Source organism: Mytilus galloprovincialis, chromosome 1, assembly GCF_965363235.1.
Source record: "Mytilus galloprovincialis chromosome 1, xbMytGall1.hap1.1, whole genome shotgun sequence".
NCBI classification, from domain to species: domain Eukaryota; kingdom Metazoa; phylum Mollusca; class Bivalvia; order Mytilida; family Mytilidae; genus Mytilus; species Mytilus galloprovincialis.
The window spans coordinates 54187720-54206047 of record NC_134838.1 but is presented as its reverse complement, the minus strand read 5'-3'; the positions used below and the strand labels follow the sequence as shown (position 1 = coordinate 54206047).

The 18328-nt window shown below is 31.2% G+C and overlaps 1 long non-coding RNA gene across 1 annotated transcript; it reads right to left on the bottom strand.

The window, feature by feature from the left end:
- Window positions 1–515: 515 nt before the first annotated feature.
- On the bottom strand, window positions 516–16548 carry LOC143082665 (uncharacterized). The gene is made up of 4 exons (XR_012980445.1): window positions 16430–16548; window positions 15587–15710; window positions 3304–3461; window positions 516–624 (listed from the first exon to the last, which is right to left on the bottom strand). It is a non-coding gene; the product is annotated as an uncharacterized LOC143082665 (long non-coding RNA).
- Window positions 16549–18328: the final 1780 nt, after the last annotated feature.

The window sequence follows — 18328 nt, the reverse complement described above, 5'->3', positions numbered from 1 at the left end:
TTTGTTTTTCGTTCATTTTTTACATAAATAAGGCCGTTAGTTTTCTCGTTTGAATTGTTTTACATTGTCTAATCGGGGTCTTTAATAGCTGACTATGCGATATGGGCTTTGCTCATTGTTGAAGGCCGTACGGTGACCTATAGTTGTTACTGTCTGTGTCTTTTTGGTCTTTTGTGGATAGATGTCTCATTGGCAATCATACCGCATCTTCTTTTTTATATAACATACAAGCGTGAATATAAGCAAGGTTTAAAACCAGGATAAACCTGTCATTTTCTTAAAAATATGCCTGTACCTTATCAGGAATACGACAGTTATTTTCCATTCGTTCCTTTTGTTGATATAGTCGCGCGTTTGATTTTGTCAGGTTTAATGTACTTTTTTATAATGTTGTTCGGGAGCAGATAATTACTCGTATCTACATAAACGTTTAGATTTCAGTTTGCCACTATTTCTTGCATATTTATGAATACACTGTAAAAATAATAAACACATAAACAATAAACAAGTGTCAATACAATTTGACAAGCTTTTAATCCTTCTGAATTTTCAAAAGGTGTCAATAAGTTTTCAAAAAACTGCTATCAAGATCTTCTTTATCATTCCTCCTTCGCCAGTTTTGTTCTACAACGACAATGAATTAAAGATGAACTAATGAGCATATACAAACACTTGCTATCAAAGAGGAAATCATCAGTCATTTATTTACACCGATGCTATTTTCAGTCTTTATTTGAATTTACAGATAAGAATACTGCTTATTGTGGGGACGAGGTTTCTAAGAATACTTTGACGTATTTTTTGAATATATAACAACAGTATATATTTGTCTAGAGATATCAGCTGCCATTACCAGCTTTGACAAATCAGGAGTACATTGTATTTCAAAAGGAAAATTAATCAAATCCATCAATCAGACAAATTTAGTGGATACACGATTTGTTTTGAAATTAAAGTTTACAAAGAAAAATAAAAATTTGCGATCTGGTTTCCAAATTGTCGCCATCAACAAAAACACTGAATCAAATTTCGATATAAATGTTAATTTGAAATTTATTTCAGTAAACATATCTATTTTTTTAATATTCAAATTCAAAGATGTAATATAAAATACCAAAAACAAATACAGCTAAATTGGTCGTACTTCCTTATAAATAACTAATGTACTAGTATCTGAGATCCAATATATTTTTAACTGTATTATTGGCTGATTGTCTATTTATTTCTCTTCGTATTGACATTTGTATTATAGAGTTGAGCAGTGTTCTCACTGGTGTCATTCGATATATCGAGAAAAAAGATCGTGAAAGAATACCTAATGGTGGTCAAGTTTTGCGATTCGATCGTGAAAGCTCTTGTTTAGGATCGTGAAGGAAATTTTATCAAAAAGACATATGCAAGGCTAATAACTAATCAAACTTAATGAAACATACGGACAAATTTACATAAATAGAAAACCGTCTGTCAAATAGTTCAACATTTTGATCAGTATCTGAAAAAAACTCAATGTTTAAAAGTACATCGTATTTACAAAACTACAAATGGATGATTGCTCCACGACATTTCAATGACATTTGATATGTAAACTAACAAGATGTTTTCATATGTAATGACTTTCTTTGTAAAGTTTTGTTTCATTTCAATGGTTCAAATGACTTTTTAAAGTAACTTTGTTTTAGCATAATACACTTTTTTTGTAAATATTCACAAAAAATAGAAACGTCGTATCGTGAAAGATCGCGTACCGCTTTTCGAAGATCGTGAAAAGAATCGTAAAAGATTTGATGCTACAAAACATTTCTGTGTGTGTTACACTTTAGTGTTGTGTTTCTGTTGTTTCGTAGTTCTCCTCTTATATTTGATGTGTTTCCCTCAGTTTTAATTTGTAACCTGGATTTGTTTTTTTCTCAATCGATTTATTTATTTCGAACAGCGGTATAGTACAGTTGCCTTTATTTAGTTATTGTAATAGCTTTTAAGGATAAGTGTTGAAAACAAAAAATGTGAAAAAAATTTAAAGAATGACTGTTTGTTCTTATCAAAATAATTTTACGCTTCAACTAGTTACAATTATATCAATTGGTAAAATAAATATTATTTTCTGATCTGGCGCATGACGTTTGTACTTTTTTGTGCATTTTTAATAGACATTTGCGCTTTTCCAATAGGACATTGGCGCTTTAACAACATAAAAAAAAAAAAAAAAAAAAAAAAAAAAACAACAACAAATAATATATATATATAAAATTAAATATATAAAAAAACAACTTAATATTTATATTTTCATATACAATTAAAAGCATCAACAAAGAGGGTTGACGAAAATAGCCTCCGTATTACAACAATGAATCTTTCTAAAAGTCTGAGGTTCAGCAGGTGGTTCAAAATAAAATTTCACTCTTCTTGAATAATCCAAGATGGTAAACATGCTTTAACTATTCATGCAACAGAATGGACACAAGAAGAATATGTTTGCCTATTCTAAATCCACTAATTAGAAAGCGGGTTGAAGATTTTGTTCAAAATTTAAATGTTTTATCCATAAAAACTTCGTTTTTTTTCTAGTGTTTACCCATTAACGTATACTGTATCTTTAAAATATGTCTGGTTTACCCGAAATATAGAATATGATTTGTTATTTTTTGTACAGGTGTTAAAAGTTTAAAGCGCAAATGACGATATTGTTTGAAGCGCAAATTTCCTATAGTTGTAAAAGTCAAAAGGCGCACATTTTCTGTGTCCGTCTGGTCACGCCTTGTCTTTCACGATCAGGATATTGCGTTGCGTTGTACGATATGTCACGATCAATGTTGACGACAAATCAACAAAATGCATTGTTTCCAAAAACGAAATGAACGATTTAGAGAAAGAATTATGTTTTTTTATTGTTCCATCTGACACACAAAAGATTAAGTTTTAAATATGTCATGTACAGTACGTGGTTTTTTTTTATGAATCCCGGACACTTGTGCTTCGTCTTTTGTGTTTATTTTTGATAAAGTACTGCATATTTTCTTTATCTAATTGCACAAATTTATTGGGAAAATTCAATCACTTTGAAAGACATGTTTTTGTCGGATTTGTTTCGCGTTATGAAAATACAGAAACTTTTTTTTACATATATTGAAGTGGAATGATAGTTAATTACATTCACGACACCAGATTTTTCACACCGTAAGGTATTCTGTCAAGATCATGTACTCGATATACCCCGAATGACAGCCGTAGTTATAGACTGTAGTTTACAATAAATGTACTGAAATTGTTGCCTTCGATATATAAATCAAGACTTTTTTAACTTACACTGCTCGTGGATATTATTTATAGGTGTCATTGTTAAGTCCTTGTGAATAACTCCTCTTGGTGATTTATCATTACAACGGCATATTTTTGTGATGAAGAAAAATAATCCAACGAGGGCGGCGAGGCAGGCTATACCTATAAGTACAATTGTCCAACTACTGCAAAACATAAAAAAGTAAATTTTAAATGAAAAGGATTTAGTCAAACAAATTATGATCTCTATAACAAATCTTGAAATATTGTCCGTCTGTCCCCTGTCTGTATGACTTTTCCCCAGTTCTTATTCCAAATCAAGGTCACATGCCGTACAATTTATTGTCACAGACTTATAAATGATGTTATAATGAATAGATCGAGTTTAATATGCTAGACACGAAGGTGTTATAATATTAACTCGCGGTTCAAATGTAAAATGCGAAAATATTGTTTTGATTTTACAGATAATTTCTATATGGTCCAGAGTTCAGAGGGGTTGACTTTACACCTGGCTATGTAGCTATGCGAAAGCAAATTTACAGATCTAACATTGTTGGGTTGATGTTTAGACGAGTTATATATATATATATATATAGAATGACTATATAGAATGATTGAATAAATAGTCAATGATTAATCTTACAGGGCGATGGATCATGTAATATGATTCTGTACACTACAAAATATTATATATACATAAGTTTGACATCGTGCTATTATTGAAGAAGGATATCTGTTATCCGAAATATCTAATATTTGTTCATTTTATAGTTATTTAATGGTGATGTTGTACCCTTTTTGACTTGTTATATATATAATATATATATATCAGTCTAAAAATTTGCACAACGGTACTGATAATATATATATATAGATAAAACGTCTGAATAATAGTCAACGATTTTTCCCACGAGGGCGCTGGATCGTTACAAGTAACGATACATGTACACAATAAAATAAATTATATAAACGCCTAAAAAGTGTACATAACAACACCAATAAAATAAAAAGGAACTATAAATGTAATTATTTATAAATATTTCGGATAACAGATATCCTTCATCGGTATATATGATTGTTATGTTGAATGAATCAATTATCAGTCTACTTAGATTAAGCTGTTACAATCTTGAAATTTATACAATAAAAAGAGTCAAACCGAACATCAGGTAAGACGCTTGCACAATTCTAAAAAATTGTTAAACACGACATAGGTTATATGACTAGATACATCAGAGAGTTCAAATATATGCTTTAAAGAAAAATAATAATGTGCGATATGAACTAGCAGAATTCTAAAGCTTTAACGGTGTCGACAATTATGATGTTACAAGTAAGATTGCGTCAATAAGAATTCCAAATAAACAGCACTGAACGGTCTAAATTTGTAAATATTTCAGATTTGACAACGGTAGTGTAGTTACATTAGAGTCTGCGATGTTTAAAACAAACGGCCGTTAAAATATGATAATACATTTTGACTAAAGTAAACTAATTGAACTTGGCTTGGTACTTATACATCCCTAAAAAAATTAAGGAATTAAAATTGTTATATTCAACAGATTTATTTTAGAGATGAGTAAGGTAAAGAAATAGAAACAGAGACTAATAAGTAGTAATATAACCCAGTCAGAAGCACTGCATGGTGTCGAACTACATCTTTTCATTTATCCCATTTGGTGCCAAAGTTGTTAATTTTCTTATCCAAAATCATTCCCGAGTAAGTCTATCCTCCCAAGACCAAGCAGAGTTGTGAGAGCTGAGTTATCCTCTCAAGCAGGCTCTTCGTCAGTGGGCTCTTGTAAGGGTTGTGGAAACAAACGATGTATGACTTGCAAGCAAATACTGATTACCCAGACTTTAAACAGTCACTCCACTGGTACAGAAGACACCATATTTTGCAATGTTAATTGCAAGACTACAAATGTTGTTTACCTCCTACAATGTAAATGTGGTAAACAGTATGTTGGCGAGTCAGAACAGCCGTTTCACAAACGAATGAACGGTCATCGAAGCGACTACCAGTGCAAGCCAGATCCCCTCTTAGTCGACATTTGAGATCCCCTGGCCACACTAAGGCAGATCTCAATCGACTGACCATTACAATCATTGACCACAACTCTGCTTGGTCTAGGGAGGATAGATTTACTCGGGAAAGATTTTGGATAAGAAAATTAACAACTTTGGCACCAAATGGGATAAATGAAAAGATGTAGTTCGACACCATGCAGTGCTTCCGACTGGGTTATATTACTTATTATTATACTCTGTTTCTATTTCTTTACCTTATTCATCTCTAAAATAAATCTGTTGAATATAACAATTTAAATTGCTTAATTTTTTTAGGGATGTATAAGTACCAAGCCACGTTCAACTGGTTTACTTTAGTCAAAATGTATTATTATATTTTAACGGCCGTTTGTTTTAAACATCGCAGACTCTAATGTAACTACACTACCGTTGTCAAATCTGAAATATTTACAAATTTAGACCGTTCAGTGCTGTTTATTTGGAATTCTTATTGACGCAATCTTTCTTGTAACATCATAATTGTCGACACCGTTAAAGCTTTAGAATGTGCTAGTTCATATCGCACATTATTATTTTTCTTTAAAGCATATATTTGAACTCTCTGATGTCTCTAGTGATATAACCTATGTCGTGTTTAACAAATTTTTAGAATTGTGCAAGCGTCTTACCTGATGTTCGGTTTGACTCTTGTTATTGTATAAATTTCAAGATTGTAACAGCTTAATCTAAGTAGACTGATAATTGATTCATTCAACATCACAATCGTATATACCGATGAAGGATATCTGTTATCCGAAATATTTATATTTTATTTTATTATTTTGGTGTTGTTATGTACACTTTTTAGGCGTTTATATATAATATATATATATATATATATATATATTATATAATATATATATAATCCTAAACACTGCTCCCGTGGTATCCCATTCAGCCAAGCATTGCGAATCAAGAGAATATGCTCTACTGAAAAAACGAAAAATGCTAGACTTGGACAACTTCTTAAACATCTAGTTGTTCGAGGATACAATAACAACATCATTAATAGCGCTTTCGAAAGAGCAAACAGAACTAGTAGCCAAGAACTTCTTGAGTACAAAGATAAGAATAAAGTAGCTAACAGAACACCCCTTGTACTCACTTACCATCCTGATTTTAAAAATGTGTCATCCATTGTTCAGAACCATTGGAAAATTATAGAAAATGATTTAAATCTAAAAAAAAGTATTTTCATCACCACCAGTCATGGCCTTCAGAAGACATAAAAACATCCGTGACAAATTAGTAACATCTGTATTAGCCAAGCAGCCTACGTCATCGCCCGGTTGCTACGAACAATGTGGTCGAAGGAATTGTGTGTTGTAAAGCTGCCAATACAAGCAGTTCTTTCATCAGCTCCGTTACCAAACAAAATTATACCATCTACTCTAATTCCAACTGTAAAACGGAGAACTCAATTTATATATAATAACATGTGACACTTGTGGCATTCAGTATGTGGGAGAAACAATGGACAAATTTAATATTCGGCTCAATAACCATCGTTCATCGTACAAACCCAACAAAAACTGTCCTCTCACAAGACATCTTCGTTCAACGAAACATCCTTTTGATAATGTTACTTTCCAATTTATAGAAGTCAACACCGAGTGGGACACCACGGCAAGAAGGAGAAGATAAAACTTTTGGATCCACCAACTCCACACTTTAGAACCTGATGGTCTTAACGAAAAAGACGAGAAAAGATACAGGAAAGATAAAGAATAATTTAAAACAAAGCATCGTCCTTTTTATCCCGTAATATTGGTCAATGGACGTTGCTAACTTCAACTACCAAGTATTTATTTTCAAGGCAGCTAAATTCAAGTGCAACATATACATTGAGCTGCAAAATTTTCTTATTTTCAAGGCAGCTAAGTGCAACATATACATTGAGCTGCAAAAGTTTCTTATCATCTACATCCGATTTCACCTGGATAGATGCACGCTTGATAAAGCTAGTTGGTCTAGCGAAATATTGCGTTTATTTTCATCATTTTGTAAATATTAAAACATTCTTATATTTACATACTAAATAGTGTGTTAAAATTACATTGTTAGGCAATCTATATTTTTATTTGTGTAATTGAATTAATCTCTGTACTGATTAATCCACACTCCCATAGATTTGTATGTCATGTGCTGCTATTTATAGGCACTTATATATATATATATCTGGTGTACAAAAAAATATATATATTGACACCTTATGTTTGTGGCATAACATCGTGGCCACAAGTCAATTGTTTTCTGTTTAGTATTAAATTTATATTAAGATCCATTTTGTTAGATCTTGTACATAATCAATTTTATTTGGCAATCGCCATTGGCAGTCAGCAAGGTTAAAGAACATCAGTTGTTCGACCTGTTAGTCAAATGCGTTTTGTTTAAATATACTTTTTCACTTTTTTTGTCTTTTGGAAAATGTTGTTTGTGCTGTATTTAGACCCTTCTACAACGAAATTTGTTGTACATGCACACGTATAAAAATTGCGGTTTTCATCCAACGCAATCATAGGTTTGAACGTAGTTTTCAATTTAGACTCGTTTATATTTTTTCGTTTGGGCTTGAATCATATTTTCCCTCCGGTTAATATGATCCGTTCATCCTATGTTGACTCTTAAAATTCAAGAGTCTATCTAAAAATGAGAGTACATTTTACATGGCCTTCCAATTACCGTTTCGATTCCTAACATCACTGAAGAGACATTTATTGTCGAAATCCGGATCTGGTGTACAAAAAAATATATATTGACACCTTATGTTTGTGGCATAACATCGTGGCCACAAGTCAATTGTTTTCTGTTTAGTATTAAATTTATATTAAGATCCATTTTGTTACATCTTGTGATCAATTTTATTTGGCAATCGCCAATGGCAGTCAGCAAGGTTAAAGAACATCAGTTGTTCGACCTGTTAGTCAAATGCGTTTTGTTTAAATATACTTTTTCACTTTTTTTGTCTTTTGGAAAATGTTGTTTGTGCTGTATTTAGACCCTTCTACAACGAAATTTGTTTTACATGCACACGTATACAAATTGCGGTTTTTATCCAACGCAATCACAGGTTTGAACGTAGTTTTCAATTTAGACTCGTTTATATTTTTTCGTTTGGGCTTGAATCATATTTTCCCTCCGGTTAATATGATCCGTTCATCCTATATTGACTCTTAAAATTCAAGAGTCTATCTAAAAATGAGGGTACATTTTATATGGCCTTCCAATTACCGTTTCGATCCCTAACATCACTGAAGAGACATTTATTGTCGAAATCCGGATCTGGTGTACAAAAAAAATATATATTGACACCTTATATTTGTGGCATAACATCGTGGCCACAAGTCAATTGTTATCTGTTTAGTATTAAATTTATATTAAGATCCATTTTGTTACATCTTGTGATCAATTTTATTTGGCAATCGCCAATGGCAGTCAGCAAGGTTAAAGAACATCAGTTGTTCGACCTGTTAGTCAAATGCGTTTTGTTTAAATATACTTTTTCACTTTTTTGGTCTTTTGGAAAATGTTGTTTGTGCTGTATTTAGACCCTTCTACAACGATATTTGTTTTACATGCACACGTATACAAATTGCGGTTTTTATCCAACGCAATCATAGGTTTGAACGTAGTTTAAGACTCGTTTCAGCAAACCATCCAGGCAAGTAAGAAGGCAGTGTTCGAGAAGTAATTCGCCAACATTTATGAGACCATGACATAGACCCACAAGATTTGACAAATAGGCAATGAAAAACAGTAAATTCGTGAAAGGTTTTAAATCGAACAACCAGTTCAAATCAGAAAATAAACCAATAATAGCATTCAATTTTTTTCGGAAGGCACACAAAAGCACAGTAATGCACTGTATGCTGAGCTTTGCCATTGAATTCAAATCTTAGATTCAACTTTGAAAGTTCTAGGAACTTTTTAAAATGAGCCAGAGTGAGGGGCAGTTTCATGAAAGTATCCTAAAACGGTCATATATTTGTAAGATTTAGGACGTTGTTACTTAAAATGTTCATTTACATCCGTTTAAGATGGTATGGGTGTCTTTCGCCATCTTGAATTGTAAAAAACAGAGATTCTAAGGTCCAGATTTTCAATCAAGTTAGCAAAATGTGATGCAGGAATGTAGATAACTAATGTGAATTTTCATTCAAAAGAACTAATTTATAAGAATATAAATATCGGAAAAAAACGCACGGTGACCCTATCTTTTCTTTTGATATTCTCAAAGCCTTGTCTGAAAGCTATCTTTTCGTAATTTATTTTAAAATTCTATCATTTTGTTTAGTTTCCAATAACAAAATGGTGTATTTTCCTGTAAAATCCATACAAAATGTGCCATTTTGTCACAACCGGTAGCTTGAGAAAATGCATGGTGACCTATCATTTTTATTATATTTTTGAACGTATATCAATGTATACTACGTTTTGTCAAAGTATGAACAATTCTAGTAGATCTATCATTTTTATTTAAGACTGTAATACCACCTTAAATTATGATTAAAATAAGACATGCCCAAAGACAAAACAATCAATGATAGCGAATGAATAAAAGCTTAACATATACACCAGAGCTGATACGCATAACGTTATTTAGGTCAAGATTTGTTCCAAACGGACAAATATGCGTAGCTATATAAAAAAGTTATATTTTTAATCAATAAACAAAGCTTATCACATAAAACTAACAAACACTTGATGACAGACATATCAAAAACCGTTAGACAACTTCTTATTTGTTTTTTTTAACGTTGTTATAATACTATGACAAAATAAAATCTGAAAATTTGTTTCACATCAAAGTTTTCGCATGTATATATACAGAGCACAGCACCTAAACAACGTTCTGTTCCATACTTACTTCTTGTATATTGATATTATTAACACCAGAAAGCCTGTTCGACGTAAATTTCAAAAAGCGTCGAAACTAAAGCTCTTTAAGCGTATGAAATTTCTGATGGTTATTTCGAAACTTGAGATCAACTTATAGATATTGATACCAGGAATGAATTCAGTATATTATGTTCCGTCATGCTTACCAATCGTTTTTTACACATCATATTTGTATTTATAGTGATCAATTTAAAAATGGCGCTTTCAGCCGAATAAAAAAAAAATCATCTTTGAAAGCACAATAAGGATCCAAGAACTGCCCTGGATTTGATGTGTTGTTTTACCACCACCTAGGACAGAATGCAAGACACATCGATAATTTTATTTTTGAACTGTCATATGTTGGAAACAACCAGAGTTTGTAGGAGGACCCAATCACACACATCCTGTTTTTCTCTGTTTAGAATGTATATGACACTAAGGATTTCAGACTTTTTATGGGGTTGTTATTGCCATTTCTAATCATTTTATCATAATGTTTTATCTTTCATCAGGTGGCTATTCTAGAAAATATACAATAACAATCAAAACCAAGGAGTAAACAAAGACTAACAAAACCAAAGGACATTTACCAGTCAGGGGCATTACTTAAACAAATAACTTTTAAAATTACCTATATAAGTAATGTTGAAAACGAGGCTATTTTAAAAATTATTTATATAAGTAACTTTTCTAAATATTTTTTTTATAGGTGACCAATTATACAAATTTTACTAGTTTTAACAATTTTTTACAGTCATCTGGTTATTTTTCCCATGCAATATAAAATCTAATCCTTCTGAAACACTAATTGCTTTTCTGACGCACTTATCTTTGATATCGACGCTTCTTGGTCAAAGATTGGTCTCTTGGGACTATTAAAATATCGTTTTCCTTCAAAATCTTGAAGGTAGACAGATATAAATAGATAGAAACTTATGAATTAATTAAGACTTGAAGTTATTTATAATTTGTAACCCAAAACAATTACATATGTTCCTTAAATAAGTGTTATTACTAATTCTTTCAAAGATGTACAAAATAACTTATTCTTCCGGAGCACCTGAGATCACCCCTAGTTTTTTGGGGTTCGTGTTGTTTATTCTTTAGTTTTCTATGTTGTGTCATGTGTACTATTGTTTTTCTGTTTGTCTTTTTCATTTTTAGCCATGGCGTTGTCAGTTTGTTTTAGATTTATGAGTTTGACTGTCCCTTTGGTATCTTTCGTCCCTCTTTTATTCAAGTAACATTTTTGTCATTATTTTTAAAGTAAGCCTAGTAAGGCCTTTATGTCTATTCTCCCCTCAAATCTTACAAATTCTTAAATTTATGATATAACATCATGTAAAAATTCATGAAAACTACATTTAGTCCCTGCTTCTATTGAAATTTAAAATAACTCTATTGAGTAATTTTATATTTTTTAAAAACAAAAATTACCTATATAAGTAACTAAAAAAAGTTAGTTGTTTAAGTAACACCCCTGACTGTTTACATCAACAGTTATAAATAATAAATAAGAAACAACACAAACTCCACTGAGTGAAGTCAGGTGCTCCGGAAGGGTAAGCATTTCCTGAAAAGGTAAATGTCTCTTGTACCTTTCATATGGTGTCATCCTGGTTTGCCTACTTTTATTTACATGCATATGTTAACATAGGGGGAAATCTTTGTTTTAAAAATTATAGTTTATTTCGGAAATATATTTTTAACTTTTTATTTTACCTGACTGTAAAATTTAAAAACAGATACTAATCAAGAAAAATGTGCAAAAATATTCTTTATTTTATTTTATTTTTTGGCAGGAAAATTTATTAAATTTGACAAACAGAAAAAAAAGAAAAGTATTTACAAAATCTATTTATTATTTTTAATTATTGGTACATTCTGAAAAGAAGGAAAGGTAAAATAATGAAACTAAAGATTAGAAAAAATATTATTTGAATTTCTTTTTATTTATTGAAGTTATTTTTTTTTAAATTTTAATAAATACACTGTTCTGAAATTTAAACTTAACACATATCCAATAAATTCTATAAATAGAATATAAATGCAACTGTTCAGTAGCCAAGCTTTAAATATGACACAATTTGAACAGTAATCTGCATCCAAGCTAGCATTTTTTGCCTAAAAATAAACACAACAATTAAATTGAACCACTACTATACGGAAGAACCCCGCACCGCAAATCACCTGGAAAGATGGCACAACAAACTTAAGAAGAGACTCAAGCATGCAACCCTAACATCTCCGAGTTAATCAAGTTACTGAAGAAGACCAAGGCACTTATACAATGTAATATTATCCATTATACAGCAGGAGGAACCTGCCTACAAAAAGACGACGATACAGAGTAATAGACACCAGAATCCAACTAATGATAGACAGATACCAACAAGGACTCATCAACGTAATATATTACTCTGATGCAGCATCTCATCTTCTCCATTTGAACTAAACAATTAAGTGATATATTTTTTGTGACTTATGATTTATATATAAACGAATTTTACATATAGTGCCTCATATTACGTATTTTTCCATAGTGCTTTATTTATTTCTATATGCAATAGATTTATAAAATTGTTTCATATATTATAAAAAGTATGTTTACAATAAAAGAGAACTTGTATTGGTGTATTTATAATTTTATATCATGAAAGTCATTCAGAAACTAATGAATTATGAACACACTTATATAACTGAATGTCTTTGTTTTGTCATTGTACATGTATGTTAAATGAATTAATTGAATTGATATCAAATTATTGAGAAAACATATTTAATTTAGCTATTTTTAGCTCAGCTGGCCCAAAGGGCCAAGTGAGCTTTTCTCATCACTTGGCGTCCGTCGTCCGTCGTCTGTCGTCCGTCGTCCGTCGTTAACTTTTACAAAAATCTTCTCCTCTGAAACTACTGGGCCAAATTTAACCAAACTTGACCACAATCATCATTGGGGTATCTAGTTTTAAAAATGTGTCCGGTGACCTGGCCAACCAACCAAGATGGCCGCCATGGCTAAAAATAGAACATGGGGGTAAAATGCAGTTTTTGGCTTATAACTCAAAAACCAAAGCATTTAGAGCAAATCTGAGGGTAAAATTGTTTATCAGGTCAAGATTTATCTGCCCTGAAATTTTCAGATGAATTGGACAACCCGTTGTTAGGTTGCTGCCCCTGAATTGGTAATTTTAAGCAAAATTTTGCTGTTTTTGGTTATTATCTTGAATATTATTATAGATAGAGATAAACTGTAAACAGCAATAATGTGAAGCAAAGTAAGATTTACAAATAAGTCAACATGACCAAAATGGTCAGTTGACCCCTTTAGGAGTTATTGCCCTTTATAGTCAATTTTTAACGATTTTTCGTAAACCTTAGTAATCTTTTAGAAAAATCTTCTCCTCAGAAACTACTAGGCCAAATCAAACCAAACTTGGCCACAATCATCATTGGGGTATCTAGTTTAAAAAATGTGTCCAGTGACTCGGCCAACCAACCAAGATGGCCGCCATGGCTAAAAATAGAACATAGGGGTAAAATGCAGTTTTTGGCTTATAACTCAAAAACTAAAGCATTTAGAGCAAATTTGACAGGAGGTGAAATTGTTTATCAGGTGAAGATCTGTCTGCCCTAGAATTTTCAGATGAATTGGATAACCGGTTGTTAGGTTGATATCCCTGAATTGGTAATTTTAAGGAAATTTTTCCGTTTTTTTGTTATTATTTTGAATATTATTATAGTTAGAGATAAACTGTAAACAGCAATAATGTACAGCAAAGTAAGACCTAAAAATAAGTCAACATGACCAAAATGGTCAATTGACCCCCTAAGGAGTTATTGCCCTTTATAGTCAATTTTTAACAATTTTCATAAAATTTGTAAATTTTCACTAACATTTTCCACTGAAACTACTGGGCCAAGTTCATTATAGATAGAGATAATTGTAGGTATCAAGAATGTTCAGTAAAGTAAGATCTACAAACACATCACCATCACCAAAACACAATTTTGTCATGTGTCCTTTGTTTAATATTCACATAGACCAAGGTGAGCGACACATGCTCTTTAGAGCCTCTAGTTTTCTACACAAATGAAAATGGAATTCCAAAAAAACCTTAATATATATATAGAAAACACTAACTAACTATATACCGAAGTTGGAACAGACTATACAATTGTTCATTAAACCTTTTGTCTTTTTTGTTTACTTTACTGATAGATAATATGTAGAATTAAAATTGGGCAAACCAGGAGTAAACCCTTTTCTATAACCTACATGTAAATACGTTGTTTATAAAGAATAAAATAATGAAGTAATTATGTAATTTATTTTTAATTTTTATAAATACATATGTGATTCATATTTTAGCATTCTGTATAATGGATGCAAATTGATTTCCTTTCTCAAGCAGTGTCAAGATGTTATTATGTACCAAATTCAATTGAATCTTTTTCAAAATGCAAATGACATAAGAAGAATTTATTGTTTTTACATGTTCCGAAAGGACTAAGTAGGAAATAATTCACAGGAAAGAGCTATAATTAAGCTTATGATAATTTTGTTAGTTTCTGTGATTTACAAAATCCTTTTTCCTTACCATGTTAAACAACAAGTATGCTTGTAAAAAATATTAATGACTAAAGCAATCATTAAATCTATGTGGCAATATGGTATTTTCAAAGTGTTTATTTGACCTACAAAAATATAGGTTAACAGATAGAAAGCAACAAACTAGATAAGATAAAAAAAACATACTTAAGTTATTGACTAACATTTAAAAACAAAACAGAGAATTGTTCATTTGCATTATAAATGAAAACCTATCAACTTGTACTCATTCAAATGATATGTTTATAGGTATCATGAATATAAAAAAGAAGATGTGGTATGATTGCCAATTAGACAACTGTTCAAAAGAAACCCAAAATGACACAGACATTAACAATTATAGGTCACCGTACGGCTTTCAACAATGAGCAAAGCTCATAGCGCATAGTCAGCTATAAAAGGCCCCGATATGACAATGTAAAACAATTCAAACGAGAAAACTAACGGCCTTATTTATATAAAAAAATGAAGCCGGTTTTCTTAACAATGAAAGGATAAATATCAATTTTACAATAAATAATGCATACAAAGTCGTACAGTGTATCATTATTCAGGAAAACGACAAATTGTGCCTGTAGCATCACATGTTTAATCAAACACATCTTCAGTTTTTGTAATTTCTATCAGTTAACAGTCAAAAGTATGTGTTTAATAAATTATTTCCTTAAATAAATTAATTGATTATCGATGAAGCCATGTTTTTTTCAAATCACATATATATAATAAATTTCTAATTATTTTAATTACTTGTCTGTTTTTTCCGAATCTGTTTCAGAATAAGATCCTCCTGAACGATAAGTCCCACGAACGGAATAAGAATTTGTTCTTCCTACTCGGACTCGAAATCTACCTCTTGATAAGCATGGTAAAGCTAAAATTAAAAACACAAATTAAGTAGGACTAGAAAACTAGATTTCGAATGTCAGAATACATTCGCATGATAATTTTCCAAATACCAAATGTAAACATTTTCTTTAGAAATTGACTCATCTGCACAATGAATTCCATGGGCTTCTGCTAGTTAATCACACAACTTATAACACGTGAAATTTGGTTGAAATTCATTTTTTGTTGTATCCCGTATTTACCGTGTATTGGTTTGTCATATAAGGTAATACAAGTAATGTATAAAAGTCCTAATATTTAAATTGCATGTTCAGAAGGGAAAATATTGTTCATTAGCCTCATCAGCAATCAGCATTGACATTTTTCTTGCTAGTCTCATTTATTGGTTACATAAGACTTTGACACATGTCTTACGTTGACCAATTTTTCCCCCTTTTGTCTTGATTCTGAGTCTATCGTTTTGTTACTTTGTTACGGTCTTATTGTCACACCACTGTCTCAGGTGTGGCGAGGGTTAGATGCCCGCTAATTGGGTTAGAATATGACAGTTAAAACAATTAACCAACTTTTAATTATGGATAGTCATAATTTGTTTGAAAATAGCGATCCTTCCTGCTTTCTTTTTTTGATAAATCAAAAAATCTGATTTTGGATAAGGGATAATATTGCTGATAAAGTAGATACACACATATTAAAGTTTTTATTATACGTAGCATAATTTTATTCTGTTATCGTTTCACATACCTTTGTAATAAAGAACTATTATCCACAACAGTATTTTGGGAAACCTTGTAATCATTGTTACGTTTTGAAACCTTCTATCTTTTATTGGACTACTATATTCTTGTTGTTTGTCGTTAAAGATTGATAATTAATTTTAAAAAGGCGGCCTATTCATATTTAAATGAATGGGATTTCCATTCATTTCCTTCAAAAATTACTCATTCATACTACAGGAAATAAGATGTGTTTTTTCTTTAGATTACAATAATTTAAAAATACTTCACAATTATTTATTGGTGGGATGATTAGTCAAAGTTAAAACATAACTTAAAGTTGTCATTTAAAAAAAAAGTTTTAAAAACTAGTAAGTATACAATAATTAACGGGAATATTTGCAGATGAAATAATCTATATATGTAGCAATTTTGCCAAATTTTCAACTTGGATGATAAATGCAAATGAGTTTTCCATAGTGTGACTGATATCAGACACATCGACGAAACTGATGTACCTATATATTGACCTACTGTGTCTGGTTTTTTTTCACGCAATGAGGTCAATATACAGGAATGTATGCGACTGTCATTCAAGTTAGAGGTTTTGCTTGCTATAAAATCAGGTTTTTCTAATTTTCCGCTATTTTCACATTTCTTGATCGGTGTGAGAAAAATATATCTCCTTACTAGTGAAAAATCTGTTCTCGGCAAATGATTGGTCGAAATTTAATTGTGAAAGTATAAATCTTTCTTCAAATTTTTTGTAAAAGGAAGGACAAAAAAAATTAGAGAAACATATTCCACCAATATAACTCGTGTATTAGGATATTTCTCCACTCTAAACAGTTACATTTAATTATTCAAAAAGTTCGGCAGGCCTCGCGCTCTAAATATTAAAATTTTACTGTCTCGAGTGCAGATATATCGTAACACACTTGTTGCAGTTGTGGAATCTAAATTTAATGCACCATGTTCTGCATAAGAAAATGCCTGTACCAGGTCCCTAATATAATAGTTGTTATCCATTCGTTTGATGTTTTCGAGCTTTTGATTTTGTCATTTGTTTAGGGACTTTCCGTTTTGAATTTTCCTTAGAGCTCGATATTTTCGTGATTTTACTTTTAAAGTTAACATTATTTATCGAATAATTAAGTTATTATGTTTTAACACCCAAATATTTCTTGTTCACGTAACTATCATTTATTTTCCATATTAAAAAAAAACAACATTTTCATTGATCGTATAATTTTTAAGTTCTTCAGCAGTTAATCTTGTTTTGGCGAGTTTCGGTCACAGCAGTAATAAGTTATATGTGTACACATTTCTATTAGCCTTACAGCCCTTGGATGGTGTAAACTTCCCAAAAAAAACGTGTATGGTGTAATGGTGTATGGCATATGGTGCAATGGTGTAAGGTGCGTGATGCTATGGTGTATGGTGTAAGGGGAATGGTGTAATGGTGTTTGAGGAATGGTGTGATTTTGTAACGTGCGATCGGGAATGGTGTGAATGATGGTGCACGACATTTCATTGGTTGAAAACGAAGTTCTTTTTTATTAATTTTTTTCGAATTGTAAACATAAACAATAATAATAATCTTAATATTTGAAATTTAATTGCATTATGGGTATTTTCGGATCATGTAGATAGAATGGGGAATGGTGTATGGTGTAAGGTGTATGGTGCAAAGGTGTAACGTGTTAGTGGTAAGTTTACACCATCCAAGGACTGTACATTCCCAACTGTTATTGTATTTACCAGGTGTGGGCATGATATTGGTTATTTTCTTCTATATATTTGATAATGGTATGATACTAAACCCCTAACGGGAGTGATTGTGATATAATATAGACATAATCTTTCAATCATTTTAACTGAGGTCTGGAGCTGGAATATCAATAACTGCTAGTAGTCCTTTGTTTAT